The sequence below is a fragment of the Hyla sarda genome, chromosome 1 (assembly GCF_029499605.1).
Source record: "Hyla sarda isolate aHylSar1 chromosome 1, aHylSar1.hap1, whole genome shotgun sequence".
Taxonomy (NCBI): domain Eukaryota; kingdom Metazoa; phylum Chordata; class Amphibia; order Anura; family Hylidae; genus Hyla; species Hyla sarda.
The window spans coordinates 255,710,960-255,723,036 of record NC_079189.1 but is presented as its reverse complement, the minus strand read 5'-3'; the positions used below and the strand labels follow the sequence as shown (position 1 = coordinate 255,723,036).

The following is a 12,077-nucleotide window of genomic DNA, read 5'->3' as shown; positions in this document are numbered from 1 at the left end:
CATGCCCGTACTTGCCGGGCAGCAGTCTGCGATCTGACAAGAACAGGCACATTCAGCTTAGGATAGCCGTAGACGGCTTCACACCCTGTATACTGTGGATTTAAGCATCAATAAATCCTTTTCGGAATCGGAGCAAAATGTCTACAGAGCTACAGAGCAAAATGTCAACAACACCTGAGATTTCCAGCCAGTCTCCCACGCTGGTACTTACCGGGCCCTAAGCTGGGTAGCAGTCTGCGATCTGACGAGAGCAGGCGCATTCAGCTTAGGATGGCGGTTGACAGCTTCACGCCCTTTATACTGTGCATTTAAGCATCAATAAATCCTTTTCCGAATCGGAGCGGAAGGCGGCAACAGATTAAAATGTCAACTGCACCCGGGATTCCCAGCCAGTCTCCCATGCTGATACTTACCAGGCCCTAAGCTGGGTAGCAGTCTGCGATCTGACGAGAGCAGGCGCGTTCAGCTTAGGATGGCCGTTGACAGCTTCACACTTTGTATACTGTGCATTTAAGCATCAATAAATCCTTTTCGGAATCGGAACGGAAGGCGGCAACAGATTAAAATGTCAACTGCACCCGGGATTCCCAGCCAGTCTCCCATGCCAGTACTTACCGGGCCCTAAGCTGGGTAGCAGTCTGCTATCTGACGAGAGCAGGCGCGTTCAGCTTAGGATGGCCATTGACAGCTTTATGCTTTTCATACTGTGCATTTAAGCATCAATAAATCCTTTTCGGAATCGGAACAGAAGGCGGCAACAGAGCAAAATGTCAACTGCACTCGGGATTCCCAGCCAGTCTCCCATGCCGGTACTTACTGGGCCCTAAGCTGGGTAGCAGTCTGCGATCTGACGAGAGCGGGCGCGTTCAGCTTAGGATGGCCGTTGACATCTTCACGCCTTGCATATTGTGGATTTAAGCATCAATAAATATTTTTATTAATCGGAGAGGAAGGCGGCAACAGAGCAAAATGTCAATGACACCTTGGATTGCCAGCCAGTCTCCCATGCCGGTATCTGCCGGTCAGCAGTCTGCGATCTGAGGAGAGCAGGCACGTTCAGGCTTAGGATGGCCATTGACAGCTTCACACCCTGTATATTGTGGATTTAAGCATCAATAAATCCTTTTCCGAATCGGAGCGGAAGGCGGCAACAGATTAAAATGTCAACTGCACCCGGGATTCCCAGCCAGTCTCCCATGCTGGTACTTACCAGGCCCTAAGCTGGGTAGCAGTCTGCGATCTGACGAGAGCAGGCGCGTTCAGCTTAGGATGGCCGTTGACAGCTTCTCACTTTGTAAACTGTGGATTTAAGCATCAATAAATAATTTTCGGAATCGGAGCAAAATGTCAACTGCACTCGGGATTCCCAGCCAGTCTCCCATGCTGGTACTTACCAGGCCCGAAGCTAGGTAGCAGTCTGCGATCTGACGAGAACAGGTGCATTCAGCTTAGGATGGCCGTAGACATCTTCACACCCTGTATACTGTGGATTTAAGCATCAATAAATCCTTTTCGGAATCGGAGCGTAAGGCGGCAACAGAGCAAAATGTCAACGACACCTGGGATTCCCAGCCAGTCTCCCATGCTGGTACTTACCGGGCCCTAATCTGGGTAGCAGTCTGCGATCTGACGAGAGCAGGCGCGTTCAGCTTAGGATGGCCGTTGACAGCTTCACACTTTGTATACTGCGGATTTAAGCATCAATAAATAATTTTCGGAATCGGAGCAGAAACAGAGCAAAATGTTAACTGCACCCGGGATTCCCAGCCAGTCTCCCATGCTGGTACTTACCAGGCCCGAAGCTGGGTAGCAGTCTGCGATCTGACGAGAACAGGCGCATCCAGCTTAGGATGGCCGTAGACATGTTCACACCCTGTATACTGTGGATTTAAGCATCAATAAATCATTTTCGGAATCAGAGCGTAAGGCGGCAATAGAGCAAAATGTCAACGACACCTGGGATTCCCAGCTAGTCTCCCATGCTGGTACTTACTGGGCCCTCAGCTGGGTAGCAGTCTGCGATCTGACGAGAGCAGGCACGTTCAGCTTAGGATGGCCGTTGACAGCTTCTCGCCCTTTATACTGTGCATTTAAGCATCAATAAATCCTTTTCGGAATCGGAAACGGAAACGGAAGGCAGCAACAGAGCAAAATGTCAACGGCAGCCGGGATTCCCAGCCAGTGTCCCAAGCCGGTACTTACCGGGCCCTAAGATCTGTACCAGTCTGCAATCTGACAAGAGCAGGCGCGTTAAGCTTAGGATGGCCGTCGACAGCTTCACACCTTGTATACTGTGGATTTAAGCATCAATAAATTCTTTTCGGAATCGGAGCGGAAGGCAGCAATAGAGCAAAATGTCAACGGCACCCGGGATTCCCAGCCAGTCTCCCATGCCAGTACTTACCGGGCCCTAAGCTGGGTAGCAGTCTGCGATCTGACGAGAGCAGGCACGTTCAGCTTAGGATGGCCATTGTCAGCTTCATGCTTTTTATACTGTGCATTTAAGCATCAATAAATCCTTTTCGGAATCGGAGAGGAAGGCGGCAACAGAGCAAAATGTCAATAGCACCTTGGATTGCCAGCCAGTCTCCCATGCTCGTACTTGCCGGGCAGCAGTCTGCGATCTGACAAGAACAGGCACATTCAGCTTAGGATAGCCGTAGACGGCTTCACACCCTGTATACTGTGGATTTAAGCATCAATAAATCCTTTTCGGAATCGGAGCGGAAGGCGGCTACAGAGCAAAATGTCAACAACACCTGGGATTCCCAGCCAGTCTCCCATGCTGGTACTTACCGAGCCCTAAGCCGGGTAGCAGTCTGCGATCGGACGAGAGCAGGCGCGTTCAGCTTAGGATGGCCGTTGACAGTTTCACGCCCTTTATACTGTGCATTTAAGCATCAATAAATCCTTTTCCAAATCGGAGCGGAAGGCGGCAACAGATTAAAATGTCAACTGCACCCGGGATTCCCAGCCAGTCTCCCATGCTGGTACTTACCAGGCCCTAAGCTGGGTAGCAGTCTGCGATCTGACGAGAGCAGGCGCATTCAGCTTAGGATTGCCGTTGACAGCTTCACACTTTGTATACTGTGCATTTAAGCATCAATAAATCCTTTTCGGAATCGGAACGGAAGGCGGCAACAGAGCAAAATGTCAACGGCAGCCGGGATTTTCAGCCAGTCTCCCAAGCCAGTACTTACCGGGCCCTAAGCTGGGTAGCAGTCTGCAATCTGACGAGAGCAGGCGCGTTCGTCTTAGGATGGCCATCGACAGCTTCACACCTTGTATACTGTGGATTTAAGCATCAATAAATTCTTTTCGGAATCGGAGCGGAAGGCAGCAATAGAGGAAAATGTCAATGGCACCTGGGATTCCCAGCCAGTCTCCCATGCCAGTACTTACCGGGCCCTAAGCTGGGGATCAGTCTGCAATCTGACGAGAGAAGGCGCGATCAGCTTAGGATGGCCGTCGACAGCTTCATACCTTGTATACTGTGGATTTAAGCATCAATAAATTCTTTTCGGAATCGGAGCGGAAGGCAGCAATAGAGCAAAATGTCAATGGCAACCAGGATTACCAGCCAGTCTCCCATGCCAGTACTTACCGGGCCCTAAGCTGGGTAACAGTCTGCGATCTGACAAGAGCAGGCGCGTTCAGCTTAGGATGGCCATTGACAGCTTCATGCCCTTTATACTGTGCATTTAAGCATCAATAAATCCTTTTCCGAATCGGAGCGGAAGGCGGCAACAGATTAAAATGTCAACTGCACCCGGGATTCCCAGCCAGTCTCCCATGCTGGTACTTACCAGGCCCTAAGCTGGGTAGCAGTCTGCAATCTGACGAGAGCAGGCGCGTTCAGCATAGGATGGCCGTTGACAGCTTCAAACTTTGTATACTGTGCATTTAAGCATCAATAAATCCTTTTCGGAATCGGAACGGAAGGCGGCAACAGAGCAAAATGTCAACGGCAGCCGGGATTCCCAGCCAGTGTCCCATGCGGGTACTTACCGGGCCCTAAGATGGGTAGCAGTCTGCGATCTGACGAGAGCAGGCGCGTTAAGCTTAGGATGGCCGTCGACAGCGTCATGCTTTTTATACTGTGCATTTAAGCATCAATAAATCCTTTTCGGAATCGGAACGGAAGGCGGCAACAGAGCAAAATGTCAACTGCACCCGGGATTCCCAGCCAGTCTCCCATGCCGGTACTTACTGGGCCCTAAGCTGGGTAGCAGTCTGCGATCTGACGAAAGCAAGCGCGTTCAGCTTAGAATGGGCGTTGACATCTTCACGCCTTGTATATTGTGGATTTAAGCATCAATAAATATTTTTTTAATCGGAAAGGAAGGCGGCAACAGAACAAAATGTCAATGGCACCTTGGATTGCCAGCCAGTCTCCCATGCCAGTAACTGCCGGGCAGCAGTCTGCGACCTGAGGAGAGCAGGCACGTTCAGGCTTAGGATGGCCGTTGACAGCTTCACACCCTGTATATTGTGGATTTAAGCATCAATAAATCCTTTTCCGAATCGGAGCGGAAGGCGGCAACAGATTAAAATGTCAACTGCACCCGGGATTCCCAGCCAGTCTCCCATGCTGGTACTTACCAGGCAATAAGGTGGGTAGCAGGCTGCAATCTGACAAGAGCAGGCGCGATCAGCTTAGGATGGCCGTTGACAGCTTCACACATTGTATACTGTGGATTTAAGCATCAATAAATAATTTTCGGAATCGGAGCAGAAACAGAGCAAAATGGCAACTGCACCCGGGATTCCCAGCCAGTCTCCCATGCTGGTACTTACCAGGCCCGAAGCTGGGTAGCAGTCTGCGATCTGACTAGATCAGGCGCATTAATATCCGATTAATAAAAATATTTATTGATGCTTAAATCCACAATATACAAGGTGTGAAGATGTCAACGGCCATCCTAAGCTGAACGCGCCTGCTCTCGTCAGATCGCAGACCGCTACCCAGCTTAGGGCCCAGTAAGTACCGGCATGGGAGACTGGCTGGGAATCCCGGGTGCAGTAGACATTTTGCTCTGTTGCCGCCTTCCGTTCCGATTCCGAAAAGGATTTATTGATGCCTAAATGCACAGTATAAAAATCATGAAGCTGTCAATGGCCATCCTAAGCTGAACGCGCCTGCTCTCGTCAGATCGCAGACTGCTACCAAGCTTAGGGCCCGGTAAGTACTTGCATGGGAGACTGGATGGGAATCCTGGTTGCCGTTGACATTTTGCTCTATTGCTGCCTTCCGCTCCGATTCCGAAAAGAATTTATTGATGCTTAAATCCACAGTATACAAGGTGTGAAGCTGTCGACGGCCATCCTAAGCTTAACGCGCCTGCTCTCGTCAGATCGCAGACTGCTACCCAGCTTAGGGCCCGGTAAGTACCAGCATGGGAGACTGGCTGGGAATCCCAGGTGTTGTTGACATTTTGCTCTGTAGCAGCCTTCCGCTCCGATTCCGAAAAGGATTTATTGATGCTTAAATCCACAGTATACAGGGTGTGAAGCCGTCTACGGCTATCCTAAGCTGAATGTGCCTGTTCTTGTCAGATCGCAGACTGCTGCCCGGCAAGTACGAGCATGGGAGACTGGCTGGCAATCCAAGGTGCTATTGACATTTTGCTCTGTTGCCGCCTTCCTCTCCGATTCCGAAAAGGATTTATTGATGCTTAAATGCACAGTATAAAAAGCATGAAGCTGTCAATGGCCATCCTAAGCTGAACGTGCTTGCTCTCGTCAGATCGCAGACTGCTACCCAGCTGAGGGCCCAGTAAGTACCAGCATGGGAGACTGGCTGGGAATCCCAGGTGTCGTTGACATTTTGCTCTATTGCCGCCTGACGCTCCGATTCCGAAAATGATTTATTGATGCTTAAATCCACAGTATACAGGGTGTGAACATGTCTACGGCCATCCTAAGCTGAATGCGCCTGTTCTCGTCAGGTCGCAGACTGCTACCCAGCTTCGGGCCTGGTAAGTACCAGCATTGGAGACTGGCTGGGAATCCCGGGTGCAGTTGACATTTTGCTCTGTTTCTGCTCCGATTCCGAAAATTATTTATTGATGCTTAAATCCGCAGTATACAAAGTGTGAAGCTGTCAACGGCCATCCTAAGCTGAACGCGCCTGCTCTCGTCAGATCGCAGACTGCTACCCAGCTTAGGGCCCAGTAAGTACCGGCATGGGAGACTGGCTGGGAATCCCGGGTGCAGTTGGCATTTTGCTCTTTTGCCGCCTTCCGTTCCGATTCCGAAAAGGATTTATTGATGCTTAAATGCACAGTATAAAAAGCATAAAGCTGTCAATGGCCATCCTAAGCTGAACGCGCCTGCTCTCGTCAGATTGCAGACTGCTACCCAGCTTAGGGCCTGGTAAGTACCAGCATGGGAGACTGGCTGGGAATCCCGGGTGGAGTTGACATTTTAATCTGTTGCCGCCTTCCGCTCCGATTCCGAAAAGGATTTATTGATGCTTAAATCCACAATATACAGGGTGTGAAGCCGTCTACGGCTATCCTAAGCTGAATGCGCCTGTTCTTGTCAGATCGCAGACTGCTGCCCGGCAAGTACGGGCATGGGAGACTGGCTGGCAATCCAAGGTGCTATTGACATTTTGATCTGTTGCCGCCTTCCTCTCCGATTAAAAAAAAAATTTATTGATGCTTAAATCCACAGTATACAAGGCGTGAAGATGTCAACGGCCATCCTAAGCTGAACGCGCCTGCTCTCGTCAGACCGCAGACTGCTACGCAGCTTAGGGCCCAGTAAGTACCGGTATTGGAGACTGGCTGGGAATCCCGGGTGCAGTTGACATTTTGCTCTGTTGCCGCCTTCTGTTCCGATTCCGAAAAGGATTTATTGATGCTTAAATGCACAGTATAAAAAGCATGAAGCTGTCAACCGCCATCCTAAGCTGAACGCGCCTGCTCTCGTCAGATCGCAAACTGCTACCCAGCTTAGGGCCCGGTAAGTACTGGCATGGGAGACTGGCTGGGAATCCCGGTTGACATTTTGCTCTATTGCTGCCTTCCGCTCCGATTCCGAAAATAATTTATTGATGCTTAAATCCACAGTATTGAAGGTGTGAAGGTGTGAAGGTGTGAAGGTGTGAAGGTGTGAAGGTGTGAAGCTGTCAACGGCCATCCTAAGCTGAATGCGCCTGCTCTCGTCAGATCGCAGACTGCTACCCAGCTTAGGGCCTGGTAAGTACCAGCATGGGAGACTGGCTGGGAATCCCAGGTGTCGTTGCCATTTTGCTCTGTTGCCGCCTTACGCTACGATTCCGAAAAGGATTTATTGATGCTTAAATCCACAGTATACAGGGTGTGAAGATGTCTACTGCCATCCTAAGCTGAATGCGCCTGTTCTCGTCAGATCGCAGACTGCTACCCAGCTTCGGGCCTGGTAAGTACCAGCATGGGAGACTGGCTGGGAATCCCGAGTGCAGTTGACATTTTGCTCCGATTCCGAAAATTATTTATTGATGCTTAAATCCACAGTTTACAAAGTGTGAAGCTGTCAACGGCCATCCTAAGCTGAACGCGCCTGCTCTCGTCAGATCGCATACTGCTACCCAGCTTAGGGCCTGGTAAGTACCAGCATGGTAGACTGGCTGGGATTCCCGGGTGCAGTTGACATTTTAATCTGTTGCCGCCTTCCGGTCCGATTCGGAAAAGGATTTATTGATGCTTAAATCCACAATGTACAGGGTGTGAAGCTGTCAACGGCCATCCTAAGCCTGAACGTGCCTGCTCTCGTCAGATCGCAGACTGCTGCCCGGCAGTTATCGGCATGGGAGACTGGCTGGCAATACAAGGTGCCATTGACATTTTGCTCTGTTGCCGCCTTCCTCTCCGATTAATAAAAATATTTATTGATGCTTAAATCCACAATATATAAGGTGTGAAGATGTCAACGGCCATCCTAAGCTGAACGCGCCTGCTCTCGTCAGATCGCAGACCGCTACCCAGCTTAGGGCCCAGTAAGTACCGGCATGGGAGACTGGCTGGGAATCCCGGGTGCAGTTGACATTTTGCTCTGTTGCCGCCTTCCGTTCCGATTCCGAAAAGGATTTATTGATGCTTAAATGCACAGTATAAAAATCATGAAGCTGTCAATGGCCATCCTAAGCTGAACGCGCCTGCTCTCGTCAGATCGCAGACTGCTACCCAGCTTAGGCCCAGTAAGTACTTGCATGGGAGACTGGCTGGGAATCCAGGTTGCCGTTGACATTTTGCTCTATTGCTGCCTTCCGCTCCGATTCCGAAAATAATTTATTGATGCTTAAATCCACAGTATACAAGGTGTGAAGCTGTCGACGGCCATCCTAAGCTTAACGCGCCTGCTCTCGTCAGATCGCAGACTGGTACAGATCTTAGGGCCCGGTAAGTACCGGCATGGGACACTGGCTGGGAATCCCGGCTGCCGTTGACATTTTGCTCTGTTGCCGCCTTCCGTTCCGATTCCGAAAAGGATTTATTGATGCTTAAATGCACAGTATAAAGGGCGAGAAGCTGTCAACGGCCATCCTAAGCTGAAAACGCCTGCTCTCGTCAGATCGCAGACTGCTACCCAGCTTAGGGCCTGGTAAGTACCAGCATGGGAGACTGGCTGGGAATCCCAGGTGTCGTTGACATTTTGCTCTGTTGCCGCCTTACGCTCCAATTCCGAAAAGGATTTATTGATGCTTAAATCCACAGTATACAGGGTGTGAAGATGTCTACGGCCATCCTAAGCTGAATGCGCCTGTTCTCGTCAGATCGCTGACTGCTACCCAGCTTCGGGCCTGGTAAGTACCAACATGGGAGACTGGCTGGGAATCCCGAGTGCAGTTGACATTTTGCTCCGATTCCGAAAATTATTTATTGATGCTTAAATCCACAGTTTACAAAGTGTGAAGCTGTCAACGGCCATCCTAAGCTGAACGCGCCTGCTCTCGTCAGATCGCAGACTGCTACCCAGCTTAGGGCCTGGTAAGTACCAGCATGGTAGACTGGCTGGGAATCCCGGGTGCAGTTGACATTTTAATCTGTTGCCGCCTTCCGGTCCGATTCGGAAAAGGATTTATTGATGCTTAAATCCACAATGTACAGGGTGTGAAGCTGTCAACGGCCATCCTAAGCCTGAACGTGCCTGCTCTCCTCAGATCGCAGACTGCTGCCCGGCAGATACCGGCATGGGAGACTGGCTGGCAATCCAAGGTGCCATTGCCATTTTGCTCTGTTGCCGCCTTCCTCTCCGATTAATAAAAATATTTGTTGATGCTTAAATCCACAATATACAAGGCGTGAAGATGTCAACGGCCATCCTAAGCTGAACGCGCCTGCTCTCGTCAGATCGCAGACTGCTACCCAGCTTAGGGCCCAGTAAGTACCGGCATGGGAGACTGGCTGGGAATCCCGGGTGCAGTTGACATTTTGCTCTGTTGCCGCCTTCCGTTCCGATTCCGAAAAGGATTTATTGATGCTTAAATGTACAGTATAAAAAGCATAAAGCTGTCAATGGTCATCCTAAGTTGAACGCGCCTGCTCTCGTCAGATCGCAGACTGCTACCCAGCTTAGGGCCTGGTAAGTACCAGCATGGGAGACTGGCTGGGAATCCCGGGTGCAGTTGACATTTTAATCTGTTGCCGCCTTCCGCTCCGATTCGGAAAAGGATTTATTGATGCTTAAATGCACAGTATAAAGGGCGTGAAGCTGTCAACGGCCATCCTAAGCTGAATGCGCCTGCTCTCGTCAGATCGCAGACTGCTACCCAGCTTAGGGCCCGGTAAGTACCAGCATGGGAGAATGGCTGGGAATCTCAGGTGTTGTTGACATTTTGCTCTGTAGCTCTGTAGACATTTTGCTCCGATTCCAAAAAGGATTTATTGATGCTTAAATCCACAGTATACAGGGTGTGAAGCCGTCTACGGCTATCCTAAGCTAAATGTGCCTGTTCTTGTCAGATCGCAGACTGCTGCCCGACAAGTACGGGCATGGGAGACTGGCTGGCAATCCAAGGTGCTATTGACATTTTGCTCTGTTGCCGCCTTCCTCTCCGATTAAAAAAAATATTTATTGATGCTTAAATCCACAGTATACAAGGCGTGAAGATGTCAACGGCCATCCTAAGCTGAACGCGCCTGCTCTCGTCAGATCGCAGACTGCTACGCAGCTTAGGGCCGAGTAAGTACCGGTATGGGAGACTGGCTGGGAATCCCGGGTGCAGTTGACATTTTGCTCTGTTGCCGCCTTCCGTTCCGATTCCGAAAAGGATTTATTGATGCTTAAATGCACAGTATAAAAAGCATGAAGCTGTCAATGGCCATCCTAAGCTGAACGCGCCTGTTCATGTCAGATCGCAGACTGCTACCCAGCTTAGGGCCCGGTAAGTATTGGCATGGGAGACTGGCTGGGAATCCCGGCTGCCGTTGACATTTTGCTCTGTTGCCGCCTTCCGTTCCAATTCCGAAAAGGATTTATTGATGCTTAAATGCACAGTATAAAGGACGAGAAGATGTCAACGGCCAACCTAAGCTGAACGCGCCTGCTCTCGTCAGATCGCAGACTGCTACCCAGCTTAGGGCCCGGTAAGTACCAGCATGGGAGACTGACTGGGAATCGCAGGTGTCGTTGACATTTTGCTCTGTTGCCGCCTTCCGCTCCGATTCCGTAAAGGTTTTATTGATGCTTAAATCCACAGTATACAGGGTGTGAAGATGTCTACGGCCATCCTAAGCTGAATGTGTCTGTTCTCGTCAGATCGCAGACTGCTACCCAGCTTCGGGCCTGGTAAGTACCAGCATGGGAGACTGGCTGGGAATCCCGGGTGCAGTTGACATTTTGCTCTGTTTCTGCTCCGATTCCGAAAATTATTTATTGATGCTTAAATCCACAGTATACAAAGTGTGAAGCTGTCAACAGCCATCCTAAGCTGAACATGCCTGCTCTCGTCAGATCGCAGACTGCTACCCAGCTTAGGACCTGTTAAGTACCAGCATGGTAGACTGGCTGGAATCCCGGGTGCAGCTGACATTTTAATCTGTTGCCGCCTTCCGCTCCGATTCGGAAAAGGATTTATTGATGCTTAAATCCACAATATACAGGGTGTGAAGCTGTCAACGGCCATCCTAAGCTGAACGTGTCTGCTCTCCTCAGATCGCAGACTGCTGCCGGGCAGATACCGGCGTGGGAGACTGGCTGGCAATCCAAGGTGCCATTGACATTTTGCTCTGTTGCCGCCTTCCTCTCCGATTAATAAAAATATTTATTGATGCTTAAATCCACAATATACAACGCATGAAGATGTCAACGGCCATCCTAAGCTGAACGCGCCTGCTCTCGTCAGATCGCAGACTGCTACCCAGCTTAGGGCCCAGTTAGTACCGGCATGGGAGACTGGCTGGAAATCCCGGGTGTAGTTGACATTTTGCTCTGTTGCCGCCTTCCGTTCCGATTCCGAAAAGGATTTATTGATGCTTAAATGCACAGTATAAAAATCATAAAGCTGTCAATGGCCATTCTAAGCTGAACGCGCCTGCTCTCGTCAGATCGCAGACTGTTACCCAGCTTAGGGCCCGGTAAGTACTGGCATGGGAGACTGGCTGGGAATCACGGTTGCCGTTGACATTTTGCTCTATTGCTGCCTTCCGCTCCGATTCCGAAAATAATTTATTGATGCTTAAATCCACAGTATACAAGGTGTGAAGCTGTCGACGGCCATCCTAAGCTTAACGCGCCTGCTCTTGTCAGATCGCAGACTGGTACAGATCTTAGGGCCCGGTAAATACCGGCATGGGACACTGGCTGGGAATCCCAGGCTGCCGTTGACATTTTGCTCTGTTGCCGCCTTCCGCTCCGATTCTGAAAAGGATTTATTGATGCTTAAATGCACAGTATAAAGGGCGTGAAGCTGTCAGCGGCCATCCTAAGCTGAACGCGCCTGCTCTCGTCAGATCGCAGACTGCTGCCCAGCTTAGGGCCCGGTAAGTACCAGCATGGGAGACTGGCTGAGAATCCCAGGTGTTGTTGACATTCTGCTCTGTAGCCGCCTTCCGCTCCGATTCCGAAAAGGATTTATTGATGCTTAAATC

At 50.3% G+C, this 12,077-nt stretch overlaps 6 pseudogenes; 3 read left to right on the top strand and 3 right to left on the bottom strand.

Moving 5' to 3' along the window:
* Nucleotides 1-1,161: 1,161 nt before the first annotated feature.
* Nucleotides 1,162-1,281, bottom strand: LOC130348769 (5S ribosomal RNA; annotated as a pseudogene).
* A 266-nt stretch (nt 1,282-1,547) lies between these two features.
* Nucleotides 1,548-1,667, bottom strand: LOC130352298 (5S ribosomal RNA; annotated as a pseudogene).
* Nucleotides 1,668-2,747: 1,080 nt separating this feature from the next.
* On the bottom strand, nt 2,748-2,867 carry LOC130352517 (5S ribosomal RNA; annotated as a pseudogene).
* A 4,267-nt stretch (nt 2,868-7,134) lies between these two features.
* LOC130326054 (5S ribosomal RNA) lies at nt 7,135-7,254 on the top strand (annotated as a pseudogene).
* Nucleotides 7,255-8,518: 1,264 nt separating this feature from the next.
* LOC130328899 (5S ribosomal RNA) lies at nt 8,519-8,638 on the top strand (annotated as a pseudogene).
* A 1,461-nt stretch (nt 8,639-10,099) lies between these two features.
* Nucleotides 10,100-10,219, top strand: LOC130352816 (5S ribosomal RNA; annotated as a pseudogene).
* The last annotated feature ends 1,858 nt before the right edge of the window (nt 10,220-12,077 follow it).